The sequence below is a fragment of the Rhinatrema bivittatum genome, chromosome 3, assembly GCF_901001135.1.
Source record: "Rhinatrema bivittatum chromosome 3, aRhiBiv1.1, whole genome shotgun sequence".
In the NCBI taxonomy this organism is placed as follows: Eukaryota; Metazoa; Chordata; class Amphibia; order Gymnophiona; family Rhinatrematidae; genus Rhinatrema; species Rhinatrema bivittatum.
The window spans coordinates 573,658,094-573,672,968 of record NC_042617.1 but is presented as its reverse complement, the minus strand read 5'-3'; the positions used below and the strand labels follow the sequence as shown (position 1 = coordinate 573,672,968).

The 14,875-nt window shown below is 49.0% G+C and overlaps 1 protein-coding gene across 2 annotated transcripts in view; it reads left to right on the top strand.

Moving 5' to 3' along the window:
- FBXO5 (F-box protein 5) overlaps positions 1–14,875 on the top strand; it is a 44,685-nt gene that overhangs the window by 17,795 nt on the left and 12,015 nt on the right. Inside the window, exon 1 of one of the 2 annotated variants that reach the window (XM_029596564.1) lies at positions 245–524. The exons of the other annotated variant lie outside the window; for it this stretch is intronic. The gene's annotated coding sequence lies outside the window, so the exon portion shown is untranslated. Of the gene's footprint in view, positions 1–244; positions 525–14,875 lie in introns of those variants that run through there. 2 annotated transcript variants of the gene reach the window in all.

Genomic DNA, 14,875 nt, shown 5'->3' with positions numbered 1-14,875 from the left:
CCAGTTGGATGTTAACTGGCGCAAACTGGTCCTGCCTGCTCAGCCGGCGCCGCATGTGCTGTACCTTACACAGACCAAGCGCCCCATGGCCCTCCTTCCTGCTCCCGCACTTGGCTCGTCAGGGGCGATGACGGCCGTGGGCTGTAACTTGCCGGCCATCTAATTGGTCGGCGCCGTTCCGCCTTCTTCCTGTTAGTGACTTCACATGGACTGCCGACCTCTGATTGGCTGAAGGGGTTTTGGACACGAAATTCAAAGTGTTTTAAAAGCACTCAGCTGGCGCCCTTTGCTTGATTCAGATCTGTAAAATTGAGTAATGCCGGGGAGGGCAGTGGGTTTCATTCTAGAGTAATGGTTGCCGGGCTGGAGAAGGGAGCGCGGAGGAAGGATTGGTTTTAATGAGGGGAAGGGTTTGAAGAGGAATAAAATGTTTCGTGACAAAAAAGAGTAAAAGTTTTAATCGGACAAGTAAAGACCCAGAAGACCGAAGAAGAGGATTTTATCCGCGTTGGCGCTCAAAGACAGTAAGTGAATACTGTTATCCTGCAAGAGGGCCATTCGTATAGTGGGATTGGATCTTCTGAGATCGGGTTTTACAGTATGTACCTTTTAGGAGGAGATAAAAGTTCCCCGGTATTGCTGGCTAGAGGAAGCTGCCGTTTACTTGCAGCAAAGTGTCCGAGAAATGCTTGCCCGAGAAACGAGGCGGGAGGCTGCGGGCGTCCCCCTTTTCCATCCGAGGATTAATCTGGCTGTAGGACGATCCGCCGAATATACCCCCCCACCCCCCCCACCCCCCTCCTAGCTCGGGACGCGCCTAAAGTGGCTAAGATGTGCTTTGGCAAGGTGGAGAGGGGAGACGAATCCCTCCCCGCCACCTTCGCTTCCTACCTGTCCAACACCCCCTCCCCCCAAAAAAAGTTCTAGTAACTGCCGCGAGCCTCGCGCTTCTTAACGAAATAAGAGAGAGTTAATGCTGCTGCCGGTTTGGCGGCAGGAAAATGGCGCTCTGGTGAGCCGCTGTCCTACCTCCTCCTCCTCCCAGGAAAGAGAAAGGAGGGCGCCCCTTAAACGGGGTAGGGGGGGGGGGTATCTTTTGGGGCCCCAGCGCGGTATAAGGTGAGCGTGGCGCTCTTTCCCTGCTTGGCGGGAGCTTTCAGAGCGCCTTATTTTCTCCTCGCTTAGGCGATGGGGGGGGTTGCAATCTGATCAAGGCCCATATAAACAGTTCCTATAACCATGAAAGATGGCGACAAAATAAAGATTACATTTTATGATGTACATATTTTTAGTGAACTGTGTTGGCTGAGGGCGGGTCACAGGAGGTGGGCATCGTTTAATGAAGCAGCGTTTCTGGGGGTTAAAGTTGTCTTACCTAGATTTGTAGATTGAACGAAACGGACATGGGATGGACAACAAATCATATATGGATATTGTTATACATCAGATTTATCTAATAACGTTACACCTTGTTTGATGCCACAGTATAGTATGATAATAGGGAAGTAGTAGCCTGTATTGCAGTATGTATATTCTGTAGGCTCACCCATATGTGAATAAGCATACTTCGAGTTCAAATAATTCTTTATTTCAGTATGCACCTTAAAGGTAGACTAATCATTGGGAGGAAGCAAATATCCAGTCTTTATTGCTTCCTTGCAGGCCATCTTTCAGTGCTATATTCGTCTATTGGTTACTGACTAAATTGCCCTAATATTTACTTTATATAATGTTAGTGTTCACACCACATGCTTATGGGGTGCCTACCCCAATGCTTTTGTAATCCAGTTTCCAGCACTAAATTTATTAGTTTATTATACACTAAGACAAGGAAAGTATTTCAACTTATGCTTATCAGGTTGTACCTTCCTGGTGGCTCAGGGATAGTAAATGCTGTAAACTGCCCAGTGTTGCCAACTCCTGTGTGAAGAAAGTCACTAGAGCCATCATAATGTGTCTCCCAGATTGGGTAAAAAGTAGCTAAAACCATGTTCAGTGGCACCAGCATAGCTGTCGAGCCTAACTTTCAGGCCGATACAGTATAGTGCGCTCCGGCGTTATCCCACGTTTGGCCGCGCGTTTTCTACGTGCTAGCTTTACCCTCTTATTCAGTAAGGGGTAAAAAACACGCGTCCCAAACCCCCTCCCCCCCCCCCCCCCCCCCCTGAAACTAATAGCGCCATTGGCTATTGATGAAGTAGACCTGAGGACTGGGACAGCGATCAGGTGTCTTCAGCCTCAGAGCGACGTTGATGCTTCAGCGAGGATAGAGTTGATGGTACCATGCAAATGCATGTTGATGGCCCTATTAGTTATTCAAGCGCAATTCACTAAGTAAAATGTGCAGCTAAGCCGCACATTTTACTTTCAGAAATTAACGCCTGCCTAAAGGCTGGCATTAATTTCTGCCGGCGCCGGGAAAGTGCAGTAAAAAACTGCTTTTCTGTGCACCCTCTGACTTAATATCATGGTGATATTAAGTCGGAGGTCCCAAAAGTTAAAAATAATTAAAAAAAAAAAAAAATTAAAATCGGCTTGCGGGTTGAAAACCGGACGTTCAATTTTGCCGGCGTCCGGTTTCCGAACCCATGGCTGTCAGCGGGTTTGAGAATCGGCGTCAGCTGTCAAACTCGCTGACAGCCGCCACTCCTGTCAAAAAAGAGGCGCTAGGGACGCGCTGGTGTCCCTAGCGCCTCTTTCTACCACGGGCCCTACTTAAATATCTTGTGTTAGTGAATTGCGCGCACAGGAGAGTGGCCTGTGCACGCGCTCTCCCGCAAACTTTACTGTATCGGCCTGATAGGTGGGGTAAGAGGGATAGATTGCACTTACACATGTTCTTGCCTCAGAAACTGATTTACACACGTTAGCATTCTCTGTGACACAAAGATTTGTTTCTTAGGTACTCTGATGTACACACACATGCTTCTACTACTGTTCATGTGCTCAGAGTATATCCCCTTTTCTGGTTGACTAACCAAGGGCACTACAGCAGCATGTAAAGTTCTGCACGTGCTGCCAGCCCTTACCCAGCCTGCAGCAGCCACCTTTTCACCTCTTCCTCCCTCTTCAGGGTACCTGCTGCACTGCCCTTCTCTGAGATTAGCCCAGCCAGCTCACACAAAGGCCTTACTAGCATGGCAGTGAATGGCCCCTTCCTACTATCCTCTCCTTGTCTTTTCTTCTGCTGCTGCCAGTCTGTCATAAGGTGATATTGCTACAGCTCCTACTTTTTCTCACAGGACAAGCAGGATGGTAGTCCTCACATGTGGGTGACATCATCTGATGGAGCCAATCACGGAATACTTTTGTCAATTTCTAGAACTTTGACTGGCACCTTCTGGGCATGCCCAGCATGACAATAACCCTGCATCCAGCAGGGGTCTCCCTTCAGTTTTTTTTCCACTCAGCTACTAGCCATGTGGATTTTTGGAGCTCTTCACAGTTCCTGACTGGAAATATTTCCTCAGGAAATTAACTTTCAAACTTGCAAAAGTTTATACCCCTTAGGGGTCTCCCTTCTTCGCCATCGAATACCGGGTCGTGCAGTAAGTTTACCACCATTTTTCGGTCGGTTCCCAGCGGGGACCTCTGTAGGCCTTGTCGGCGCCGACCGCGGCCGGCCTAAATGTTTTGACGGCCATGATAGCGACGGGTTTTCGTCTGTGCCCTGACCCTCATTTAGTCTGTTTTATGCCTTGGACCGTTGCACGGCGTGGAGACGTGTACCGATTGTGCCCAAATGACCCTGAAGGGCTGTAAGGCACGGTTGGAAAAGATGGCACTTTTATTCCATCACCAGTCTCCGCAGGTACTATCGACTCTATCCTCGCTGAAGCATCAACGTCGCTCTGAGGCTGAAGACACCTGATTGCTGTCCCAGTCCTCAGGTCTACTTCATCGATGAAGGAATCGGGGAAAGTGGACCGTCGAGAGAAGCACTGACATAAACATCGGAGGCAGGTGCCTTCCGCTTCCACTGCGTCAGTGGAGCCATCGACGGAACTGCCGATGAAAAGGATCCGAGCCGTGGAGCGTCCAGTGCCCTCGAAGCCAGATAAACGGAGGCGTCCTGCGCCTTCAGTGGAAGGGGCTACTGAGACTCCACCGGGATCAATGGAACCTCCAGTACTGCCCATAGTGCCTCCCACTCCGGACCTGGGGCTCACCACCCCAGCGCTCAGAGAGGAATTGCACCGGATGGTGCAAGAGGCTGTGGTCCAGGCGATCCAAAGCTTTCCACGACCACAGACACCAGCACCGGTGCCTTTGCCGGAACAGACACCGAAGCCTCCGGTGCTGCTGCCTCTCCTGGATATGCTCATTGATGCCCTGCCAGGTGCACCGAGAAAATCACAGTTACCGATGATTCCATCGACACCCATCCCACTTTCTTCGGGGGAGGAGCGATGTCTATCCTTACCTAGACGACTGGTTACTGAGAGCTCAGTCATCTGAAGAAGTTCTCCACTCCCTCCAACTTACAATGTAACTACTACTCTCATTGGGATTTCTGATCAATTATCAGAAATCTCACCTGGCTCAGTTTCAGTTCCTCTCCTTTATTGGAGCGGATCTTGACACTGTCCAAGCAAGAGCTTTTCTTCCCAGGGACCAAGCTCACACGCTGGCGTCGTTGGCACAGGACATACGATCTCGTCAAATCATGATGGCTCGTCTACTAGTCTTACTAGGGCATGTGGCATCCTTGGTCCATGTAACTCCAATGGCTTGCCTCGTCATGCGAGTAACTCAATGGACATTAAAGTCCCAGTGGTCACAGGCACATCATCCAATGTCCAACATTTCCACATTACCCGGCAACTTCATCTCTCACTAGCATGGTAGATCCTGGAGTCTCATCTACTTCAAGGTCTGCCCTTTCAAGCTCCAGAACCTCAAATAATTTTGACAACTGATGCTTCCAACCTAGGTTGGGAGCACATGTCAACAACCTGCAGACTCAGGGAACCTGGTCAGCGGAGGAGTCCCAACATCAGATAAACTTTCTGGAGCTCCGAGCAATCTGATATGCTCTCTCTGCCTTTCTGGACTGTTTGTCCAGCAAAACAATCCTGATCCAGACGGACAACCAGGTAGCGATGTGATACATCAACAAACAAGGAGGAACTGGATCCTACCATCTTTGTCAGGAAGCAGCACAAATTTGAGCTTTTGCTCTATCCCAGAGCACCCTACCTGGCGGGTGTGGACAATGTTTTAGTGGACAATCTCAGTCGCGAATTCCAGCCCCATGAGTGGTCCCTCAGCCCTGTAGTTGTGGACAGTTTATTCCGAAAGTGGGGGCGTCCAACCATCAACCTATTCGCGTCTCTGCAGAATCGCAAGGTGGACAACTTCTGCTCTCTTTTCATCGCAGTCACAGCATTCCAACTCGGGACGCGTTCACCCTGTCCTGGAGGGAAGGTCTCCTTTATGCCTACCCACCACTTCCTCTCATCAGCAAGACTTTCATGAAGCTACGCATGGACAGGGGTCTAATGATTCTCATCGCCCCCTACTGGCCACGTCAGGCTTGGTTTCCAATCCTTCGAGATCTCTCACTGTGTCCACAGATTCCGCTAGGCTCAGACCCGTCCCTGATATTTCAGAGGAATGGCCAATTGCGCCACCCCAACCCTCAGCTTGGATGTTGAAAGGTTGATCCTTAAGCCTCTCAATCTTTCGGAATCTGTATCTCAGGTCCTTGTAGCTTCACGAAAGCCTTCCACGAGAAAGTCTTATCATTCAAAATGGAAACTATTCTCATTGTGGTGCACTTCAAAGGTGTTAGACCCTTTCACCTGCCCCACGAATCAGTTTTTAGACTACCTCTGTCATCTGAGTCTGGGTTACAAACCTCCTCTATCAGAGTGCATGTCAGTGTGGTAGCCGCCTTCCATAAGGGTACAGGGGATGTCTCTATCTCAACACAGCCCCTGGTGGTGCGTTTTATGAAGGGATTGCGTCACCTGAAGCCGCCTCGCCGTCCACCGGCCCCGTCTTGGGACCTTAATGTGGTTTTAGTGCAGCTCATGAAACCTCAGTTTGAGCTGCTGCATTCCTGCGAGTTGCGGTATATCACTTGGAAGGTCCTTTTCCTTCTGGCATTGTCTGCTCGCAGGATCAGTGAGCTGCAAGTGCTGGTTACCTACCCTCCTTACACAAAGTTTCTTCATGATCGGGTGGTCCTTTGCACTCATCCTAAATTTCTACCGAAAGTGGTATCTGAACTTCATTTTAAATCAATCCATAGTCCTACCTACGTTCTTTCCAAAGCCCCATTCACTTTCTGCTGAGCAGGCTCTGCATTCCTTGGACTGTAAACGTGCGCTTGCCTCTTATTTAGAACGCACTGCAAGCCATAGGAAATCCACCCAGCTCTTTGTTTCCTTTGATAAGCTTAAGCTGGGAACACCGGTTGGAAAGGAGACCCTGTCCTCCTGGTTGGCGGACTGCATTTCCTTCTGCTATCATCAAGCAGGCCTTCCGCTTCAGGACAGAGTTAAGGAGCACTCCATTAGGGCTATGGCAACGTTGGTTGCACACCTTTGCTCAGTACCTATCATTGATAGCTGCAAACTGGAGTTCTCGTCAGCACACTATTGCATAGACAAGGCTGGTTCACAGAATTCCATCTTTGGCCAGTCTGTTCTACACAATCTATTCTCAGTGTAATATCCAACTTCCATCTACACCCACTGGGATATTTAGGCTGCCTGTATACTACAGTCTCACCCCTGTTGTGCCTGTTGCACGTCTTTGGGTGTTTTCGGTTCATGCACGGGCATCCTCAGCTTGTTGTTCACCCAACTGTGAGGACTATCATCCTGCTTGTCCTTTGAGAAAGCAGAGTTGCTTACCTGTAACAGGTGTTATCACAGGAAAGCAGGATGTTAGTCCTCGCATGTGGGTGACATCTCCTGCAGTTTGGGGATGGGTGAGGGGATAGAGGAGAGACTTAACCAGCAGAGCCTATTCTGAGAAGCAAAGGGGAGAGAGAGCAGAACCAGCCAGCAATAGTACACTAGGAAAGGAAGCCTCAGCTCTTACACATTCCTGGGATGCTCTAGTCAGGAGGTCTCATTCTTGCACTTTTCTGCTTCTAGATATGTCCTATCAGTAAGAAGCCGGATAATTTTAGAACTAAGAAAAAGTTGCTAGATTTGTAGCTAAACTACATTCACAGTTCTAAAATCTCCATTTGGTTAAAAAAAATTGCTAATGTAGGTACAAAATCTCTAAATTTCCTAGTGTGTAGCAGATGGACTCAGGACCAATAGGTTTTGTGTGCTCCTGATAGCAGTTTGAGACAGTCAGATTTCAATCTGACATGAGCACCAGTACATATACCCGTGCAGGAAGCTCTGCTCTTCAGTATTTTCCATCTCCATAGCAGTTCGGGACTCAGCACAGCGTTAAAGTATTCAAACCAAAGAAGAGAGAAAATTTAAAAAACGAAGAAAGCTTACCTCTCCAGATGAGCCCCGCCCTCCTGTGGTGATACCTAAGGGTCACTCCCCCAGTTGAGAATTCCTGAGGTGATTTCTGAGATCCCTCAGAGGTAGGCCTCAGTCCAGTAGCCAGTTCCTGGCGTGGACTTAGCCCCTGGCAACAGGAGCGGCTGAGAGGCAGCGGGTGCAATACAGAGCGTGGCGGTAAAGGTACTTTTCCCTCTCCCCCCGCAGCCAGATACTGGAATGAGACCAGGAAACGCAGAGACACGTTAAGGTAGAAAATGTTTTCTAAGTCTCCGGTCTCCGAGGCTCAGATAGCTGCACAGATCGCCAGCCGGTGTCTGTACCATCTGGTTGATCCGCCCAGTCCGGGTAGACCCCGGTTGGATACGAGGGCCTTCCCACGTGGAGACCCTCCAGGGTGGTCGCCGACGCCATTTCCCCTTGGTCGCCGCTCTGTCCACCTAACTGAACTGTGCGCACAGACGAGCCGGGCGCACAAATCACTTATGCGCCCAGCGGCACGCACATAAGTGTTGTACGCACAGCTACGTGCACAAGTTAAGGCTGTGCGCACAGCGGTGTGTGCATCTCAGTGAGCACACATCCCGGCCTACACACACATCTTTGGCGCACCCGAAGCGCAAAACTAAGCCTCCCGGCGCGCACATTAAACACACAGACGAGGTTTCAACAACCTACACGCACAAAACCATGGCACCACCAGCCAGGACAGGAGTCCGGATCCATCGATAGTACCCTCGACCTTTCTATCCCCAGCACGGCCCAGGATCCTTCTCCTGTGTACACCTTTGTCCACATGCAACCGCCACTAATGGCACAGACACATCCACCACCAGAGGACCCATGCCTCCCAGGGCCTTCCAGTGACGTGCTCCTCCCGGCCAAAAGCCTCACCATAGGGGACACGGACACCTCTGATGAGGATCAAGACTCCCTGGAGGAAGGGGAAATCCCTCCAGGAACGGAACCTTACTGAGGCGCTTCTTCTCAAAAGACGAGCTACCAGATCTCGTGTCTCTCAGCTTGAAGGAGCTCGCCATCCCAGGCACAAGAAGGGCTCAGTCAGGCCTCCCGCCATTTCCCTTTGCTACAAGCCATACAACAGCTGATCGACTTGGAATGGGATGCTCCGGAGGCCAGTTTCAAAGGGGGGGTCCTGGAAGCCCTGTATCCACTGGATCCTTCAGCCAAAAATCTGGTTTTCCCCAAAGTGGACACCATGGTCTGAGCCGTCACAAAGCGCACTGCACTACCATTCCAGTTTAGGGAGCGGCAGCACTCAAGGATGTCCAGGACAGATGTCTGGAAGCCATCTTTAAACAGTCATTTGATGTATCAGCCATGTCTCTGCAGACTGCGGCCTGCTGTGCCGTGGTGACACGCACCTGCTTATCAGTGACCACGAATGCTACCATGCCCGTCGAAGCACTAGAACCAACAATATCCTTCCTCACAGACGCGACATCCAACCTGGTGTGCACCTCAGCCAGGGGCATCTCATCCATAGTGGCAGCCAGAAGGCAACTCTGGCTCCAAAGCTGGTCAGCCGACGCAGCTTCCAAGACGAAACTCACGAGAATGCCCTTTAAAGGACCCCTCCTGTTCGGAAGCGAGCTGGAGAAATTAGCAGACAAATGGGGCAAATCTCCAGTACCTCGGCTACCAGAGAACAAGAACAAAAGCCAACGCCCCTCTCCCCGTTTACCTAAGGGCAGAGGATCACAGTGTTTAGACCCTACAAGAGTGCATATCAAGCACCGCAGGCAGGGGCCAGTCCTTTCGGCACAAACACGACAAGAGGGGAGCCGGCTCTGGCCCAGCCCCCAGCCGCACCCCACAATGACAATCAGCCGACCCATCCACAGGAAGAAGCCATAGGGGGCAGGCTTGCCCTATTCTACCAAAGAAGGGTCGAGATAACATCTGACAAGTGGGTCCTTTCCATCATTCGAGAGGGATACTATCTGGATGTCCACAGCATCCCTCCAGACAAGTATTTGGATTTTCAGAAGGTGTTTCATAAAGTCACTCATGAGAGGATTCTAAGAGAACTAAAAAGTCATGGGATAGGAGGCGATGTCCTGTCATGGATTACAAACTGGTTAAAAGACAGGAAACGGAGTAGGATTAAATGGTCAATTTTCTCAGTGGAAAAGGGTAAACAGTGGAGTGCCTCAGGGATCTGTACTTGGTCCGGTGCTTTTCAATATATATATAAATGATCTGGAAAGGAATACGACGAGTGAGGTTATCAAATTTGCGGATGATACACAATTATTCAGAGTAATTAAATCACAAGCGGATTGTGATACATTACAGGAGGACCTTGCAAGACTGGAAGATTAGTCATCCAAATGGCAGATGAAATTTAATGTGGACAAGTGCAAGGTGTTGCATATAGAGAAAAATAACCCTTGCTGTAGTTACACAATGTTAGGTTCCATATTAGGAGCTACCACCCAGGAAAAAGATCTAGGCATCATAGTGGATAAAATTGTCAGCTCAGTGTGCTGCAGCAGTCAAAGCAAACAATGATAGGAATTAAGGGAATGTTTAATAAAACAGAAAATGTCATGCCTCTATCTCTCCATAGTGAGACCGCACCTTTAATACTGTGTACAATTCTGGTCGCCGCATCTCAAAAAAGATATAGTAGCAATGGAGAAGGTACAGAGAAGGGCAACCAAAATGATAAAGGGGATGGAACAGCTCTCCTATGAAGAAAGGCTGAAGAGGTTAGGGCTGTTTAGCTTGGAGAAGAGATGGCTGAGGGGGGATATGATTGAGGTCTTTAAGATAATGAGAGGTCTTGAACGAGTAAATGTGAATCGGTCATTTAAACTTTCGAATAATAGAAGGACTAGGGGGCATTCCATGAAGTTAGCAAGTAGCACATTTAAGACTAATTGTAGAAAATTATTTCACTCAACGCAAAATAAAGCTCTGGAATTTGTTGCCAGAGGATGTGGTTAGTGCAGTTAGTGTAGCTGGGTTCAAAAAAGTTTTGGATAATTTCTTGGAGAAGTCCATTAACTGCTATTAATCAAGTTTACTTAGGGAATAGCCACTGCTATTAATTGCATCAGTAGCATGGGATCTGCCAGGATCTTGAGGCCTGGTTTGACCTCTGTTGGAAACAGGATGCTGGGCTTGATGGACCCTTGGTCTGACCCAGCATGGCAATGTTCATGAAATCTCCTTGCCACACTCCCTCCAAGAGGACGGCAGTGGAAACCACACTGACCAAATTGCTCGCCCTAAACGCCATAATGCTGGTGCCCACGCAACAAAATAATACTGGGCACTATTCCATCTATTTTATCGTTCCCAAGAAAGAGGGAACGTTCTGGTCCATACTGGACCTCAAGTCGGTCAACCGCTACCTGAGGGTACCACACCTCCGCATGGAAATCCTGCGCTCGGTCATAAGGGTGATACAGTTGGGAGAATTCCTTACATCCCTGGACCTGTCAGAAGCCTATCTGCACATCCTGGTCCAACAGGAGCATTAGTGCTTCCTACACTTCGTGATCCTGGACCACCACTACCAGTTCCGTGTGCTACCCTTTGGGCTAGCCACAGCCCCCCCCCCCCCCTCCCTCCCTGGATGTTCACCAAAATCATGGTTGTAGTGGTGGCAACACTGAGGAAAGAGGGAATCCTCGTACATCCATATCTGGACGATTGGCTGATCAGGGCAAAATCTCCAGAAGAAAGACAGACATCAGGCGACCAGCAGAGTCAAGACCCTACTGGAGAACCTCGGGTGGGTCGTCAACAGAAACAAGAGCTGTCTGCAGCCCTCCCAATCTCAAATACCTGGGAGTCCGGTTCGACACCAAACAAGACAAGGTCGTCCTTCCTCCTACAAGGAGGAGAAAACAACCAATTGCGAAATCTGCTAGGAAATCCCCGTCCCAAAGTATGGGACTACCTCCAAGTCCTCTGCCTCATGACATCAACCCTGGAAGTGGTCCAATGGGCAAGAGCTCACATGCGACTGCTACAGCGCTCCCTACTATCATGATGGAACACGATGTCCCAGGACTACTCCATTCGCCTACAGCTCCCGGAGGAAGTGCGGATCCAGCTCCAATGGTGGCTTCGAGAAGACCATCTAAGCAAGGGAGTAAGACCATCCCCACCGACCTGGATATTGCTCACCACGGATGCAAGCCTACGAGGATGGGGAGCCCACTACCAGGAATTGACGGCCCAGGGGTAATGGGACAAGGAAGAGTTGGGGTGGAACATCAACCGACTGGAAGCCCTGGTGGTCAGACTAGCCTGCCTATGGTTCAGTCATACTCCAGGACAAATCTGTCAGTCATGTCGGACAACACCACAACAGTTGCCTACATCAACCGCCAGGGAGAAACCAGAAGCCAACAGGTGTCCCTGGAAATAGATCCCCTAATGGGTGTTGGGTGGAAGCAAATCTAAAAGGGACCTCAGCCACCCACATCACAGGAAAAGACAATGTCACTGCAGACTACCTCAGCAGAGACCCAGGGGAATGGATGCTGTCTCCCATAGCCTTCCAGTTGATAGTAAACCGCTGGGGAACCCCAGCCATGGATCTCCTGGCAACCCGGTCCAATGCCAGAGTTCCCAACTTCTTCAGTCACAGACGAGAACCACAACCCCAAGGGATCGATGCCCTCTTCCAGACCTGGCCACAGGCAGACCTGCTATATGCCTTCACTCCCCCCCCCCCCCCCCCCCCCCTCCGTGGCCACTATTGGGTGCAATTATCAGCAAGATAGAACACTACAGAGGACTAGTGCTTCTAGTGGCCCCGGACTGGCCAAGAAGGCCGTGGTATGCAGACATGCGAAGAACCTGCTCCAGCAAGGCCCGATTCTCCATGAAGACCCAACTCTATTCTCTCTTATGGTCTGGCCATTGAGAGGACACGCCTGAAGAAGAGCAGAAGATCGAGGGCGGTGATTGACACCTTGCTCCGAGCACGCAAGTTCTCTACATTGCTAACCTACATACGAATATGGAGAATATTTGAAGCCTGGTGCGAAGACCACGACGTCCTTCCACAGACAGCCAAAATTCCCATGATCTTGGAATTCCTGCAGGATGGCTTATAGAAGGGGTTGTCCCTCAACTCCATCAAGGTTCAGATGGCCGTGTTGGCCTGCTTCGGAACCAAAGTGGAAGGTATTAGCCTAGCATCTCATCCGGATGTCTCCCGCTTCCTGAGAGGGGTCAAGCAGATCCGACCACCTCTAAAGTGGCCGGTACCCCTATGGAACCTCAATCTAGTATTAGACTTCCTAGTGGGAACCTCATTCAGACCTCTCCATGGTCTGTACCTACGACTTCTAACCTTGAAGACTGCATTCCTAGTGGCAATATATTCAGCCCGTCGCATCTCCGAACTTCAAGCACTATCCTGCCAAGAACAGTTTCTCAGGTTCACACCAGGATCCATACAGCTATATACTGTCCCCTCCTTCCTCCCAAAAGTGGTTTCTCACTTCCATCTAAACCAAACCATCTCGCTGCCATCTCCAGACGAGTATAAGGACTCGAAGATCCTCGCTGTCTTCGGCATCTTAATGTCGGTAGACTCCTAGTCCGCTACCTGGAAAAGTCGGCATCCATACGAAAGATGGACCACCTATTTGTCCTTCACAGCGGGAAGAAACAAGGGGAAGCGGCCTCACGGGCAACCGTAGCCAGCTGGATCAAAGAAGTAATCAAGGCGGCCTACATAGAGGCAGGCAAGCCTCCACTGCTACAAGTCAAGGCCCATTCCACTAGAGCCCAGGCAGTGTCCTGAGCGGAAACCAAGATGATGTCACCCACCGAGATCTGTCGGGCAGCGACATGGTTCTCTATTCACACCTTCTCCAGGTTCTACCGCCTGGATGTTCAGGCCCAGGAGGACACAGTATTCGCAAAGGCAGTACTAAGTTGTCCATGGAACTTCCCACCCAGTTCAGGAGTAGCTTTTGTACATCCTATTGGTTCTGAGTCCATCTGCTACACGCCCACAGCTGCCTCATAATATGGAAACCTTGGGTGACATCCCCCGAGAACAAGACAACTACGGGTAAGCCACGCTTCCCTTCAGCTAAGACACCCATAGTAACCAGGTGTCTGTGTTTTTCTCGTGTGAGGGCACTGGCAGTCTCCAGCTATAGTCCAAGTCAACTAGATCAAGTTGTTAAAGTTCAACAAAGTTAACCAAATTATCCAGACACACATATATCCACAACTGCTTTTTGAGGAGAATACTGAAGAGCAGAGCTTCCTGCACGGGTATATGTACTGGTGCTGACGTCAGATTGAAATCTGACTCAGTTTCCAAATGCTATCAGGAGCACATTATACACATTGGCTGAGTCCATCTGTCTATACTAAGGAAAACAAAATTATCAGGTAAGTAATTTTTCCATTGGCAACACTGGCACTACCTTGCAGAAGACTTGGGTTTGATTTCTGGACCTGGCTATTCTCCCTGGGGCTATGAGATGCAGCTGAGTCCATGTTCAGGCTCCCTGAGTGAAGAGGGAATCCCGGTCATTGCTCAATGGTGACAACTACTGGCTGGAATTAGAATGCATATCAGCTTGCAAGTAATGTGTGATATGCAGTATTAATCCAGTTGACTATACGGAAATAACGGTTAAATAAAAACACACACAAGGTAATATGTGTTTTTTGGACTAACTTATAGACTTCACTTTGCAGAGGGAATCTTGGTCTGTTACACTCCAGCAAGGATCATTGCTGCAAAAGAAGGCTCATAGTGCTATTGCTCAATTTTAAAGCTGGTTCAGATTGACCTTGAAGCCCAAAGGAACAAGAATAAAACATTCTCAGGTCTTGCTATAGCCACTGAAGCTATATTCTGATTTTAAAATGCTATTTTCTTAGTAGCTCTCTGAACTTGTAGCATACCTGTATATAAATAATTGATCAATATTTAAGTATTTATTGAAAGTTTCATTAGGTGAAAAACATCTTTGAAATGCATCATTTCTTTTCTTGTCTGTAGCTATTTATATTTATCTGCTTATCTAAGGCCAATGTTCAGTGCAACTTAGCTGGATCAGTAACTATTTATCCTGTTAAGTGGCAGCCTCTAATATCTGGTTATATTCGGTGGGTGCTACTTAGCTGGATAAATGCCAATATTCAGATTTATCTAGTTAAGTTAATCGGATAAATTATACTTGCCATAGAGCAGGTTTAACTTATCCAGGTAGAATTTATTCGGCTAAGTAACACCAAACACAAGAATATTCAGCTCCATAGCTATGCTGCTGAATATCCCATGTAAGATGGCTAAGTCTTATCCTGCTAACTTAGATGGTTTCTTTTGAATATTGACCTCTTTATCTCTAGGCTGATCTGTGCCGAGTTTAATATAT